Source organism: Danio rerio, chromosome 1 (assembly GCF_049306965.1).
Source record: "Danio rerio strain Tuebingen ecotype United States chromosome 1, GRCz12tu, whole genome shotgun sequence".
NCBI lineage: Eukaryota > Metazoa > Chordata > Actinopteri > Cypriniformes > Danionidae > Danio > Danio rerio.
Window position 1 is genome coordinate 5,397,501 of NC_133176.1, and position 15,542 is coordinate 5,413,042.

Genomic DNA, 15,542 nt, shown 5'->3' on the forward strand with positions numbered 1-15,542 from the left:
AGTTTGCATGTTCGCGTGAGTTTCCTCCGGGTGCTCCGGTTTCCCCCACAGTCCAAAGACATGCTACAGGTGAATTGGGTAGGCTAAAATGTCAGTAGTGTATGAGTGTATGAGGGTGACAGGCCCAGACGACAGGCCGGCCGGAATGTGTAAAAAAGTCGTTACATATATATAAAACAATTCTGTCTGGTTCTTGAATCCGATTGGCTGATAGCCATACAATATTCTGCAAATAACAGCACTCGTCCTGCCTCTTCCCCCTTTACTCCGCCCACATAGCAACAAGCAGAGGACACTAAAGTTTGACAAGTATTGTTGCTGCTGGGCAATATCACTGTCTGAAGGCAGGATAGCAGAGAAGGTAATAAAGTCCTCCAAATAGCAACAATCCCTCGCTCGCTTTCCAGCAAACATATCCAACTGGTTCCAAGAGACACATAAAATAACAAAGGCAGTGCGGGTGTTTATTGCTAAAGATTTTCAGCTGTTTTCGGTGATTGGAGATGTGGGCTTTTGTCATCTCATAAAAGCACTCGATCCGCATTACAGACCACAGTCTCGCATTTTTTCAGCAATGAGATAATTAAGATGGTTTATTTATGTTTACTGAAGTACAAATATATTTATTTGAATTGGCCAATTTATCTGTATTAACTTCACATGTATGTTTATTTTCAAAGTGTAGGATTTTATGTGTTGCCCAGTTTGTACATGGGCTACCAGCAGCTGTGAGATTTCAGTGTTATTTTTTTATACAATACACTAGGAACTAGAGTACTTTACTTGGCATTTAAGTAAAACAAAAGGAGTATTGCAATAAATCATTTTTATTTTTTCTCCTAAACCTCTTAATGTTCCCATTGCCTATAAAATAAAAAATAAAACACACGTGTCAAGCCATGAGAACCGAACCGAACCGAAAACCGTGTTAAAAAACCGAGGTATGTATTGAACCGTGGGCTAACTGTATTGTTGCATCCCTAGCTCATATATAAAATGAACATCTTAATTATATTAAGGAATATGATAAAAATTAAAAATAGATCATTTTAGGTGTAGAAATTTAAGTTATAGCTATAGAAAATAAGACTAAATATAAACTAATAAATGGAATTTAATTTTTTTCTAAATTATTTAGAGATAAATAATTTCTATTATCAAAATTAAACTTTTAGGATATCAATCATTCAATTAATAATAAATGCAATTTAAATGATTTACTTACCTTTTTTAGTGATAAAAAGTAGGTTTTCTTTCTATTATCAATAATAACATTTCAGAATATCAATCAATCAACAATGAACACAATTTGACTTATTTTTGCACCTTTCTGGTGACTAATAGTAGTTTCTATTAACAATAATTCACTTTCAGAAACTCAACAAGGTAATACAAGCTAGAATGAGCTGTGTGAGACCTTTTTCACACACACAGGCCACCACTGAAACGCAAAGTCACATTCGATCTGCAATATATCAGCTTTTCATCATTGGCTCTCATTGACTGACAGGGATTCAAAGGTATTCAGACATTCACATTTTCCTGGTGAACAGTCAGATAAAGGTTGTCTGTCTTGTGTGTTATCAGCACTCACTATAATCTCAGTAGCGCGTGTCAGTCTCAGTATCAGACACCTGTCCTGTCCTCGCAGCTCTTCAGTCGGGCGTCCGGCTGGAGGAACAGGCCTGATGATGCTCCGCTCCAAACTCTGATTTCCCTGGAGACTCCTTCAATTGGTGCGGAACAGACTCCAGAAACTAGATCAAGCCGGGTCCGGTCAGTTAAACGTGATGGTGCTGCAAAAAGGGAGAAGGAAATGTGAAATTCTAATAACTGATTTATTTTATCTTGCCATGATGACAGCACATGATATTTGACTAGATATATTTCAAGGCACTTCTATACAGCTTAAAGTGACATTTAATGGCTTAACTAGGTTAATTAGGTTAACTAGGCAGGTTAGGATAACTAGGCAAGTTATTGTTTAACGGTGGTTTGTTCTGTAGACTATTGAAAAAATATACAGCTTAAAAAGGCTAATAATTTTGATCCTAAAATTGCTTTTAAAAAATTAAAAACTGCTTTTATTCTAGCCAAAATAAAACAAGTAAGACTTTCTCCAGAAGAAAAAATATTATCAGACATACTGTGAAAATGTCCTTGCTCTGTTAAACGTGATAAACTTTACCCATCTCACACGACATGATTTCCTAAATACATTTTCAAAGTTAAAAGTTTACTAAATAAATAAATAAAAATAAATAAATAAATAGTACATATACTGCTCATAAATAAATAAACACACAAATGATTGAATAAATTAAGAAATTACTTAAAGATAAATATAAAAAGTCAATTGGTGTGTCTGTATGGAGTTTGCATGTTCTCCTCATGTTGACGTGAGTTTCCTCCGGGTGCTCCGGTCTCCCCCACAGTCCAAACACATGCGCTATATTGATGTTTCTCATTACTGGGTTGCAGCTGGAAGGGCATCCGCTCTGTAAAACAAGCTCAAAGACATGTGGTATAGGTGAATTAGGTAGGCTAAATTGTCCATAGTGTAGTGGGAATGAGAGTGTATGGATGTTTCCCAGTGAAAGCCATCCGCTGCGTAAAAAACATGTGCTGGATAAGTTGGTGGTTTGTTCCGCTGTGGCGACGCCTGATTAATAAAGGGAAAGTTTTTTGTTCACTTTATAGTTGATGCCAATAGCCTAGTGGTTAGTGCGTCGACACATAGCACCAAGGTGCTCACCGCAACTTTCCTTTGCCAATTCTTTCCCTACTCTCTGCTCCCCACACTTTCTTGTCTGTAAAAACTACACTGTCCTATCTCAATAAAGACGAAAACCCCTAAAAAATAATTATATATGCAGGGCCGGAGCAAGCTGAACTGCCGCTCTAGGCTGAGGACGATCACGGCGCCCTCAACCCCAATGTGAAAACGAAAGTGACCGGTTATGAAAATGAAGTGAGGTGTCGCGGACCTCTATTCTGCCGCCCTGTGCGCGGATATAACTGAGGACGAGTGGGTGCTGAGAGAGGTGTTGCGGACGCGCCCTTTCTATTCTCTCGCCTATGCACGAATATAACTGAGGACGCGGGTGCTGATGGAGGTGTCACTGACGCCACCCTCTCTATTCTGTCGCCTATGCACGAATATAACTGAGGACGCGGGTGGTAAGGGAGGTGTCGCGGACGCCGCCCTCTCTATACTGCCGCCCTAGGTGGCTGCCTAGGTCGCCTCTATGGATGCGCCGGCCCATATGTAAAAAAAATTACTGGGAGTTGTTTTTTTTAGTGATTTATTTGTATTTTATTATGTTTAACTCTTAAAGTATTTTGACCAAATATTATATTCTGACCTATAATGACCAATTAAAAACAAACCAAAACAACTAAATTAACAAACAATAAAAACATTTAAGACTTTAACCTGCACTTTAGGGAAAAAAATACTAATGTATCTGGTTAAATTGTGTTCCTGACACCACTCTAAGTTTTTGGATGCATGTTAAATGGTTAAAAAACAATAGTCCTTTTCTGAGAACAACTACCCTGCTCTTATTAGTAAACAGTAGTGTGCTAATACATGATTATATTCAGGGGCGGATTGGCCATCTGGCAATTCTGGGAAATGTCAGAAGGGCCGGACCATTTTATAAAGGTGAGCCGGTCATTTATATATATATATATATGTATTGTTTTTACATTCAGGCAGCTTTTGTCTCTAACAAGATGTGAATATTATGATAATGATGATGATAATACTAGTAATAATAATAATAATAATAATAGTAAATCTTAAGCATTTGGCCCAATCGGCAATGGCCGCTGGTTTCGAGAGGGCCGACCCAATCAGAGGTTATGCGGATGTGAACAAAATCTGGCAAGAAGGTCAAACACACAGTAAGTGCAACACAAGCTCATTGTCCGTAAAAAGGCAGTGCCGGACATTTTCAAGAAAGCAAAAAAGGGCTTAGACACTGCCAAATGCACAAAATTAACTGAAATAGAGTAGGTAGAAAACAGAAAATATATTGCTAAATCATTATGCTAAAATATACTAAGTAATTTTTACACCATACACACTACTTCTGACAGTTTTTGACAGTAACCTACACTGTGTTTAACAGTTGTAAGCTGAAATACTGCATAAAAAGACCGCACACGGACCGCACACGGACTATTTTTCAGATTATTTTTTGTTTAGTTTTTACTATATGTATAAATTTGTTATTAATGGTTTGTTTTTGTTCCAGACAGATACATTAAAGGTTTAAAGATCTATTACATATGATACTGCTTATATTATTTCTTCATCTGTACACTAAAATAAGTAGTGAATGTGCCTGTCCGTGGTAATGTGAGCCGGTGTGGCAACGATTCTTTCTCTCTTTCAAGTTGTGGCAACAGTGCCAGGGCTGAAATTTTGTCCCAGTCCGCCCCTGATTATATTATAGTAATATACAATAATATTAAAATATTATGATCTATTATGCCAATCATATAGATTTAAGCTATTTATTTATGAACATGTGAAGCTATATTGTCTCTCTTTGTATTCTACACGATGCAGTCAGCTGCCAGGAGAGGGCGCGCTAAGACTGACAACCGTTTCCCATCAGAAGTGAGCGTGTCAGCTCTGAAACATGTCCTGATATATATTCTTCATTATGTCTGCGGGCTACAAACACTTCCACCCCGTATAAATTGGTGGGAAAAGCATATTACACGGGCTTATGTTTTCTGAGGTTCAGCTATTTACTGAGAGTTAAGCCTCAGAGAGCTGCGCACAACAGCTTCGAGACACGCATTAAACTTAAATGAAACAGTCAGCAAATATGGACCAGCCACACAAGGCCAGGAGAACGGGTGTATTTGTTTTAAAGGTCACTTAATTAGTTACTTAAACAATAAAGCAAGTAAATATTTAAATTAATTCATTATGATAAGTATTTACCTTCATCTGCAATGCGGAAGCTTGTGATTGTTTTAGGACTTCCGTTTCTTTTGGCTAAATGACGCACAGTAAACGGTCAAATTACCCAACAAACTGCTCTGTTTATGACTATGCATAAAAAGTAATGAATACAATAAGAAAATACCAGTTTGTAAGAAACACTAGGTATAAAATTAACTATTTATGGCTACGAATCAATGGACGTGAATGAGACCGGAAGATTTAAGGGCAACGTGTCCAATGGCTGCGGCTGCTCTTAAAGGGATAGTTCACTTAAATTAAATAAAATTATGCCAATATTTCCTTTGTCTTGACTTGTTTCAAACCATTTGTGCTCTCTATTGAACGAAGAATATGTTTTGAAGAGTGTTGGAAACGTGTAAGCAGACTTTAATAGTATATATCCGCCATTTATTAACTACGGCCACTTTTAGCCTTGTGGAATAAAAAAAACTTGTTCAAAATTAACGTAGCAAAGCCTCATAAGTTTAAACAATTTGTCTAGTTTTAAGATATGTAAGAGGACAAACTTAGATAAGAAGATAAAAAAAAAAATTTCCATCATAAACTGAACAAATGTCAATTCCACCACCTCTTAATAGGCTATACAGCTTTTATTTCAAAATGAAATAAATTATGGCAGTCAAACATAACCCAAGATCATTTTTGTTACCACTTTAACCAAACTTTCAACAATATATATATAATAATTATACATTTGTCAATGAAATAAATTAGTTGTATGCTGAATTGTACACCTGTCACACTCTAAAATTTAATATCAATTTGTTTAGGAGCTTATTAGAAAATAAATGAACTGAATTTGTACATTAAATAGAGCATGAGCTTATACATTGTGAATACACTTGTAATGTGTGATGAGAACTTTTTAAATATATATATATTTTTTTAAATGTGTGTGGTGATGGAAATGACAGTGGTGGAAATGACATGTCTACAGTTTATTGTGAAAAATGAAAGATAGCTTCACCGATTAGCTTTGAATTGATACTAGCCATTCATGTATACAAAACACTCTTATTTACCTTTTTTTTTTAACACCTTTGAAGGTACAACATGTTTGTAAATGACGTAGAATAAATGTATTTTCTTATCAAGCAATATTTACCTTGATTTCTCTTCAAGTGTTGTTAATAAATATTAAAATTCCCTCCATCTTGAACATGTTCTCAGATGGCACTATTCATTTTCATAGAAACCACCAAAATAATCTCAAACTTTTTAAAACGACATTACAGTGTTGTGGTGGAAATGACACAGATACTGTGCGACAGCTATATTTTGTATAAACAATAAGATTGATAATAGTCTCACATTAATAACTATAAAATATTTAAATTATTTCACTAGTGCTTAATTAAGATACATTAATACCAGATAAATGATATTTTAAAATGTTATTTTCATTGTTGAAGTTTAAAACTTTGGGTGTGCGACAAGGTTGAAAGTGACACCTAAAAGGAGGTTAAATAATGTAATTCTAACAAAGGGTCTGACACAGAGGGATCCATTTGCAGTATATTTATTAAACGCAGTTTAATAACAATGAGCACACAGATGTTAAGCGTGTGCGAACTCACATCAAACAGTTGTTGTAAGTCAAAGGGCTGGCGGCAGGCAAACACAAGAAGAGTATTCAGGCATGGGTCAAAGGCAGGCGGCGAGGATCAAAGTCGGTGTACAGGCTAGAGATCATGGCAGACAAGACAGAGTCGAGATACAGATCAAGGTTGTCAACGGGAAACCAGGCAATGATCGGAAACGCTCAGTAGTGTTAGCTGGGGCAGAACAAGACTTCGCACTGAAGTAGCATATATGTGTGTGTGTGCTGCTTATATGTGTGAGCTGAGTGATTGGGAAATGTGCTGCAGGTGTATGTGTCAATCAGTCAGTGAGGATGACGTAATGCTAATAGTCCGGTGATGATGACCTCTGCTGTCCAGCGAGGAGAATGACTGGGACCGAATCGGTGACAGTAATAGAGAGCTAGTACAATTTTTAAAATGTAGGTTTTATTGTTAGTTTGACAAAGACAGAGGAATTTGAACAAAATTATATCTTTTTTTGGATATATGATTAAAGAACATAAAAGCGCCGATAGTTAAAGAATAACCCATACATACTATCACCATTTCCAGGTTGGTTTCAGCTATTTCCATCCTAGTTAGAGCTGATCAGACTAGAATATGACCAGCTAAAACCAGCTTGATCAGCTAGACAGGCTGGGAGCCCATCCAAAACCAGCTGTTCAGCTTAAACCAGGCTGGTCAAGCTGGTTTTAGATGGTCATTTTCCAGCCTAACCAGCTAAGACCAGGCTGGAAATGGCCAACCATCTTATAGTTTAAGCTGTTTTTTTTTTTCAGCAGGGATGTATCTGCCTAATGTTCAAACTGGCTTGAAACACGTCAAGGGTGAGTAAATATTAACAGGACTTATTTATTTATTCATTTATTTATTTATTTATTGTGTGTGTGTGTGTGTGTGTGTGTGTGTGGTTGGAATCTTGTTCTGTTGGAAAAAATAAGTCCAACAGACCACGATAGTAGCCTTTGAGTATTGTTTGCCTAATTTAATGAACGAGTTGGATTTCATTACTCCTGCACATTCAGTTTAATTCCTTGTAAGTTATTTTATTACATTTCTTATCTTATGAAATTCAAGGAAACCCATCTAGAGAAAATGTAGTTAAAATAGCTGCTCTAACAAGATACGAGAGACATTTAATTTCTGTTGTAATAGTAAATGCGTGATTGGAAATAATGCAATTTCCTCACTGATCCTCAGAAAAGACTCAAGCACGTCTGTCTGTGGACATAATATTAATCGGGTTCTTACAAGCTCAAAACAAGTTAATCTCTATTGACGACTGTGACATGATGCCAATTACCACGGAAAATAATGTTGACCCGTTACTCAGTTTGAAAAATATAAGCAATAATACACATATTACACTTAAGTGGACAAAGTACAACTGGAATCCAAGTAAACATACAAACCATCTGTTTCAAAAACTCACCAATGCCTTTTGGCATGTAGTAGGCACATTTTCTCAGGAAATTGAGCGCTAAAAAAACATCCCACGGGCGCAAATAAATGGACATAATTTATTTTCCTTTTTGAAAACGGTGTAACATAACACACACTCATATTGGCCATCTAAAAGTAGAAGTAGTTATTTTTTTCAACATTACTTCTTTTTGTATTCACAGTTTTATATTTAAAATCACAATTGCATATGATTATGCTATTGTATATTCAGTGTAAACATGAATTCCTGCTCTGAGCACCATTACAATGTCAATGTTATATATACAGTTGAAGTCAGAATTATTAGCCCCCCTAAATTATTAGACCGCTTGTTAATTTTTTCCCCAATTTCTGTTTATAGGAGAGAAGATTTTTTCAACACATTTCTAAACATAATAATTTTTATCACTCATTTCTAATAACTGATTTATTTTATCTTTACCATGATGACTGTATATAATATTTTACCAGATATTTTTTAAGACACTTCTATACAGCTTAAAGTGATATTTAAAGGCATAACTAGGTTAATTAGGTTAACTAGGCAGGTTAGGGGAATTAGGCAAGTTATTCTATAACAGTGGTTTGTTCCGTAGATTATCGAGAAAAATATAGCTTAAAGGGCCTAATAATTTTGTCCCTAAAATGGTACATAAAAAATTAAAAACTGCTTTTATTCTTGCCGAAATAAAACAAATAAGACTTTCTCCAGAAGAAAAAAATATTATCAGACATACTGTGAAAATTTCCTTGCTCTGTTAAATTTCTTTTGGAAAATATTTAAAAAAGAAGAAAAAAAATTGAAGGGGGCTAATAATTCTGACTTCAACTACGTCACACAGTTCCTATGCCCCTTCTGCAGTTCATTTGATTTGTACTGTACCAACACCCTGCTATTCATTCTCATTAATGAGGAAATCAGGTCTGTCTCATTTAAATCTATAAAAATAGAATTGAATTGTATGAATTAAGTCACATAAAGAAAGACTGGCATTTTTATTTATTTTTTTTAAATTGTTACATACTGTGGTTCGATTATATGGTTAGATTTTGGAGTGTCATTTCAAACCAACACAGGCTCATTCTGAAAACGTAGCCCTATATACATTTATGGAGATCGCGAATTATGTAGCCAGAGGTACGTATGGCTGCATTTTGTCTTTAAAACAAATACCACGCGTTGGTATGACGCCTTTTCCTTTAATGCTTACCAGCTGACCGTTTACCTCCGTATAGGCGGCTTTCCTGCTGTTACCAGTTTGTCTTGCCACGTACGCCAGCAGACTTGAGATGTTGAGAAGAGTTGACCACGACGACAGCAGCCTCTGGTGGATTCACGCAAGTAGAGCAGTTGAAAATGGCACTCGCTAGAGAAAAGTTAAGATCTCAAAAAGTATACACAGCGGCCTCTGGTGGATTCACATCTGTGACACATCTGTGCTGCTAGTAATAGAAATGCAGCACAGTCACAGTGTTGTAACTGACAGTACAGGAATGTTTAACTAATGTGAATTACAATTGGGCTCCATCTGCCACACTGAACTTCTACGTGAGCAGCATAAAATGTTTATCACAGGCCTGATTTCAGAATCAAAAAAAAACCATGCCCCTGTAACATATTTGAGATTGCCAAAAACTGTACACGGTGCCCTCTAGTGGAGTTGTGAACACAAAAACCCCAAGAAGATTTTGCAGTTCTCAAATATGTACACTGTTTACAATTTCCTGTATAATCTACAGTCACTTACTGGTAGTAGTTTTTAGTTCTTATTTAAAGTACTTTATTTACACTAACAGCACCGTTTATCTTGCCCTGTGTATTTACAGTATTGTACTTTCTTATGCTGTGTTCACACCAGATGCGGAACGCACGGATAAATTGCGCTATTCACATGTAAATAGCTCCGTGAACATTTGAGGTTACTCACTTCATTCGCACCTGAAACCCCGCTTCATTTGCGCATCAAATTCACTTCAGAACAGTAGCGGACTCGCGTGATGGGCAGGGCTTCTGTCTGCCCGGTGACTCTAGCTTCATTGCTAAATGGCTAACATGGATTTTATGAAGAAAATAACAGTGCTTATGTGCTTTTTGAAGACTGAAAAACAGCGTCGATACGTTTAGGGTCGTGTCTGAGTCCACTACATCCTTTCAGAGGTACATCCAGCTCTGTGAGCTCATAAACTCCTCCAGAAACTTAGCCTGGCTGATGGAGGCCTTCAGCGGTGCTTCTGACTGAGCCAAGCTGAGTTTGATGAACTTCTTATCGGTGTCGGCGGGAGGATTTTCCCTGGGACACCCACAACAGGTGGTACGTCATAATCACGCCCCCACAAGAGCAAGCTCCTAATTGGTTAACGCAGCACGAATGTCCGCTGAAGTTCAGATTTTCGAACTCGAGTGATTCGCGTGTCAAACGCGCCAAATGCTCAATTCGTGCCACGCCTTTTGCGCGTATCGCGCCATTCACACGTATCGTGCCACAGGATGTCTATTTGTGCGTTTGCATTGACTTAACATGTAAATCACTCGCGCTTGACGTGCATTCCGCGTCTGGTGTGAACGCAGCATTACTGTAAAACATACCGTAATTTTCACAATGCAATTTTCACAATTTTAAATACAGTAGCATACCGCATTACGGTTCTACAGTAAAATACAGTTCATATCACAGTTAAATATTGTGTAATTTACATATATCGTTAACAGTGTAGCCCTGGGCACATATCTCCAATGAGCGTGAGTTAAACAATTTAGTAATGTCATTTATTCATTCATTCATTTTCCTTCGGCTCAGTCCCTTATTTGTCAGGGGTTGTCAGAGCAGAATGAACTGCCAACTATTCCAGCATATGTTTTACACAGCGGATGACCTTCCATTCACAACACAGTACTGGGAAACACCCATTCACATTCACACACACACACACACTTATACACTATGACCAATTTAGTTCATCCAATTCACCTTTAACGCATGTGTTTGGACTATGGGGGAACCAGAGCACCCGAATAAAACCCATGCCAACATGGGAAGAACATGCAAACTCCACACAGAAATGCCAACTGGCCTAGCCAGGACTCGAACCAGTAACATTTTTGTTGTGAGGTGATAGCGCTAACCACTGAGCATCAGTAATGTCACTGAAATAAAATAAGTCTGTAACTTTGGGAGAACCTTGTCAGAACATTATCCAAAGTTCTGAAGAAATCCCCTCATAGCCTCCTTTTCTCCGAGCATCTGTCACCTGTTTAAACTTCATCATGTGGCTCAGGCCTGATCGCTGAATGACCAGGTCAATCCTCATTTGCATCTGCAGGACAAGCTGTCCTCTTCTGTCCATCCACAGCATGTCCACTTGGGTCAGCACAGGTTAGCTCATCCCGTCCCCAATGGGCGTCAACTAGACATCGCATGTGGACCAAACAAAAGCTTCTCTGCCTGACAAAAGCATCCAAGTTCTCGGCACAAACTCAACACAAAAGCCGCTGAGCTTTAGATAAACATGACACATTCATTTTTAATTTGTTCAAACACAGCGAGACAATCGACAGGATATGACTCTGGCGTAAAGGCAGGTCATAAAGCTTTTGTTCTCCAGTGCCATAAGAAGAGATATGAGCTTTCAGGAGGTGACAACCTTATGTTGTCGGCGATCTGCCCCGCAGGACGTATCAAATGATCGTGCCCTGCAGACAGAATGACAGTCAGAGAAAAACTCACCTACCTTGAGGATAAAGTTTCACACAAAAGCTGTTTTAATATCAGCAGACACATACCGTTCTGTGCCCGTTTGATCCAAACATATGATGCGCGTCATGTGGTGGCACTGGCCTGGTTATCAACACCCCATCAGAGGGCTCAGAAACGAGGCTTTGTTTAAGTGCTGTTTCGGTAAAGCGCTGTTTGCTGTGATTGAGGACGGGCTCGGAATAGAAAGCTTTGACTGCGGGGTGGACTTGAACTTTTTTGGGGTTTGATAAACAGCCTTCGGAGATCTTCTCAGCTTTGGTTCCTTCCGTCGTCACGTACGCGCTGTGAAATAAACAGCTTGAAGTGTAAATAAGTAAATTATCAAGCTAATTATTTCACAGATGGACAGGCAGACATACAGAAATATAGATAAATATTGTAGATAGACAAACAAGAGAAAGAAAGAAAGAAAGAAAGAAAGAAAGAAAGAAAGAAAGAAAGAAAGAAAGAAAGAAAGAAAGAAAGGATGGATGGATGGAAGCAAGGAAGCAAGGAAGAACAGATGGATGAAAGAAAAAAAGAATAAATAAAGAAAAGAACGAACAAAAAGAAAGAAAGAATGAAGAAACGAAAGTAAAAACGAACAAATGAACGAAAGAAAGAAAGAAAGAAAGAAAGAAAGAAAGAAAGAAAGAAATTAAAGAAAGAAAGGGAAAAAATTAAACCATAAACAAACAAACGAAAGAAAAAAACAAAGAAAAAAGAACGAATTAACAAAAGAAAGCAAGAAAGAACAAACGAACAAACAGACAAACAAACAGAAAAGAATGAAAAATGAACAAACGAACAAATGAAAGAAAGAAAGAACGAACAAACAAATGAACAAACGAACGAATGAAAGAGCGAACGAATTAACAAAAGAAGAAAAGAAAGAAAGAAAGAAAGAAAGAAAGAAAGAAAGAAAGAAAGAAAGAAGAAATGAAAGAAAGAAAGGAAAAAAATAAAACAATACACAAACGAACGAAAGAAAAAAAGAACAAATGAACGAAAGAAACCAAGAAAGAACAAACGAACGAACAAACAAACAAAAAAATAAAAAACGAACAAACAAAAGAAAGAAGAGAGAGAGAAAGAGAGAGAAAGAAAGAAAGAAAGAAAGAAAGAAAGAAAGAAAGAAAGAAAGAAAGAAAATTAAACAATAAACAAATGAACGGAGGAAAAAAAAGAACGAATTAACAAAAGAAAGCAAGAAAGAAAGAAAGAAAGAATGAATGAATGAACAAACAAACGACAGAAAGCAAGAAAGAAAGAACAAAGAATGAGCAAACAAATGAACGAACAAACAAATTAATGAACGATCGAACCAATGAACGAACGAACGAAAGAAAAAACGAAAAAAGAACAAACAAACAAAAGGAAAGAAAGAAAGAAAGAAAGAAAGAAAGAAAGCAGGTAATCTTGACATGAATCTAGATTGTAACAGATAGGATATGTGGCATTTTGTTGTTGGGTGTAGATGAAACGCTTGTGTCAGTTCAGATTGACTTCTCTCAAGTACCTCAGAAACATTTGACAGTGTTCCTACTATACTCTCCATACAGTAAACACATTCCTGCAGATATCCTCATGAGGTCTTCAGTGTTTCTGTTCAGATCTGAGATAAAGTCTCCCGCTCCTGCCATTATGACAGATTGATAAATCAAGTAAAATGATGCAGCGCTGCCTCAGTGACAGTTCAGTAAAGGATGATGTGCCCCAATAGTGCCTAATTTTTAATTTCTGTGCTCTCAGTAGGTTGTGTTGTCCAGTTCTGAATTATTGGAATTAAATTCATCCAGAGTGCAGAGAAATGTAAATAAACATACAAAGTTATTTGGGTGTTTTTCAGTTATGAAAACGTCTTATTCAACATCTCTAATCCTACCCAACTAACACCTTAATAACTGTTAATAAGCAACAAATTAGGAGTTTTTTGAGCCAAAAGTCGCATCAAATGGTTTATTAACAGCAAGAATTGTACCTTAAAATAAACATTTAATCATCGTTATGTAATCGTTCATGTTATTTCAAGCACAGTATTTCAACTACAATAACCTTCTTCAGTTGATGTAAACACAATGAGTAATTTGGCACGATCTTCGGGAAGTTCTTCAGAAATTGAAAAGTGTGACAAAGTTATACACGTCTCCGCCCAATGCGTGATTGCTTGTTAGATGTTAAAATAACTTTAAGCCACTAATAAAACATCTCACACTATAAAAATACTCCTAACAGTTCACATTTGTGGCAAGTGTTTTCCGTTTATCTACAGTTGTGAAGTGCATAATGGGATGTTGATCTCTGCTCTGTCCACTTTTGATGCTGAAAATTCAACACTGCAGTTTAACAAAGTGACTTTTATTGATATTTTAGTAGTTTGAACTAATATGATGTATAAGAAATCAAGAAATAAGTCTGTAAAATAACATACAATATACTGGCAGTTTACTACAAGGCTTTTGTAGTGTATTATACACCAACCCAGACACTCACTTTAAATGATTAAAAATGTTAATTAAAGTCACCTTTTTTAAGCGTGAATCTCATGATAACTATAACAAAAGTACAAAACAGTATTACTGCTTTAAAATATTTCAGACATATGGACAAATGATGGATAAGTGGAGCAACATTTTATTAAATGACAAAATAAAAAAAACTAAGATATAAACAAAAAAGTGAAGTAATAATTTTTACATCATTTATATGTGTATGTATACTAATAAGTTGTCATTTTCACATTTTAGAATATTTGAAAAACTAAATTAATTAAAAAATATATATATAAATAAAAGCAATAAATAAATAAATAAATAAATAAATAAATAAATAAATAAATAATGCAGATCACAAGTCTTTATCTATTTAAATAAATAAGTAAATAAATAAATAAATAAATAAATAATGCAGATTACAAATCTTAATCTATTTAAATAAACAGGTAAATAAATAAATAAGTGAATAATTAAATTAATAATGCAGATTACAAGTCTTAATATATTTAAATAAATATGCAAATAAATAAATGATTGCAAATTGCAAGTCTTAATATATCTAAATAAATAAATAAATAAATAATGCAGATTACAAATCTTAATCTATTTAAATAAGTAAATAAATAAGTAAATAAGTAAATAAATAAATATTGTAGATTACAAGTCTGTATCCATTTAAATAAATACACAAACAAATAAATAAACAAATAAATAAAAAAATGCAAATTGTAAGTTTAAATCTATTTAAATAAATAAATAAGTAAATAAAATTCAGATTAGAAGCCTAAATGCATATTACAACTCCTAATTTATTTAAATAAATTAATGCAAATTACAAGTCTTAATCTATTAGATTAAATAAATAAATACATAAATAAATAAACAAATAAATCTTTCACAAACATTTTTTTTTCCCATAATGCCACTCAAAGGCAAAAATAAATGCGAAAAAAATAAAAAAACAAGAATCACAAAATATTAAAAACTGCTAATTTATGGAATTTTTGCTGTAAAAATGAGCCTATTTTTAAAAATAAGTTTAGTGTTCCTTTAAAGTCAGAACAAATATTTTTAATTTTCAGAAAAGCACCTGTTGCATGTGCCCCATAACCACACACTAACGTTGTTTGCCTTTTGCAATGAGCGGTGTCCTGAAAATAACAGAGAAAACAACAAAACAACAATGGCACGATGCCTTTGACAGAAGCGCCGTCTGATGCCAGAGAATTCCTGCCTGATCATTTGATAAGCAGCCTGTGATTATCATTCCAGTAGCTGTTTAAACACGCAGAGACACATT

The 15,542-nt window shown here is 35.6% G+C and overlaps 1 long non-coding RNA gene across 2 annotated transcripts in view; it reads right to left on the reverse strand.

Moving 5' to 3' along the window:
- LOC141384398 (uncharacterized) overlaps window positions 1-5,211 on the reverse strand; it is a 35,553-nt gene extending 30,342 nt beyond the window's left edge. The window contains exons 1-3 of one of the 2 annotated variants that reach the window (XR_012405396.1): window positions 4,964-5,202; window positions 2,333-2,498; window positions 814-1,796 (exon numbers count right to left, since the gene is read on the reverse strand). This is a non-coding gene — a long non-coding RNA (uncharacterized lncRNA). Of the gene's footprint in view, window positions 1-813; window positions 1,797-2,332; window positions 2,499-4,963 lie in introns of those variants that run through there. The other variant, XR_012405395.1, reaches the window with a different exon arrangement.
- Window positions 5,212-15,542: the final 10,331 nt, after the last annotated feature.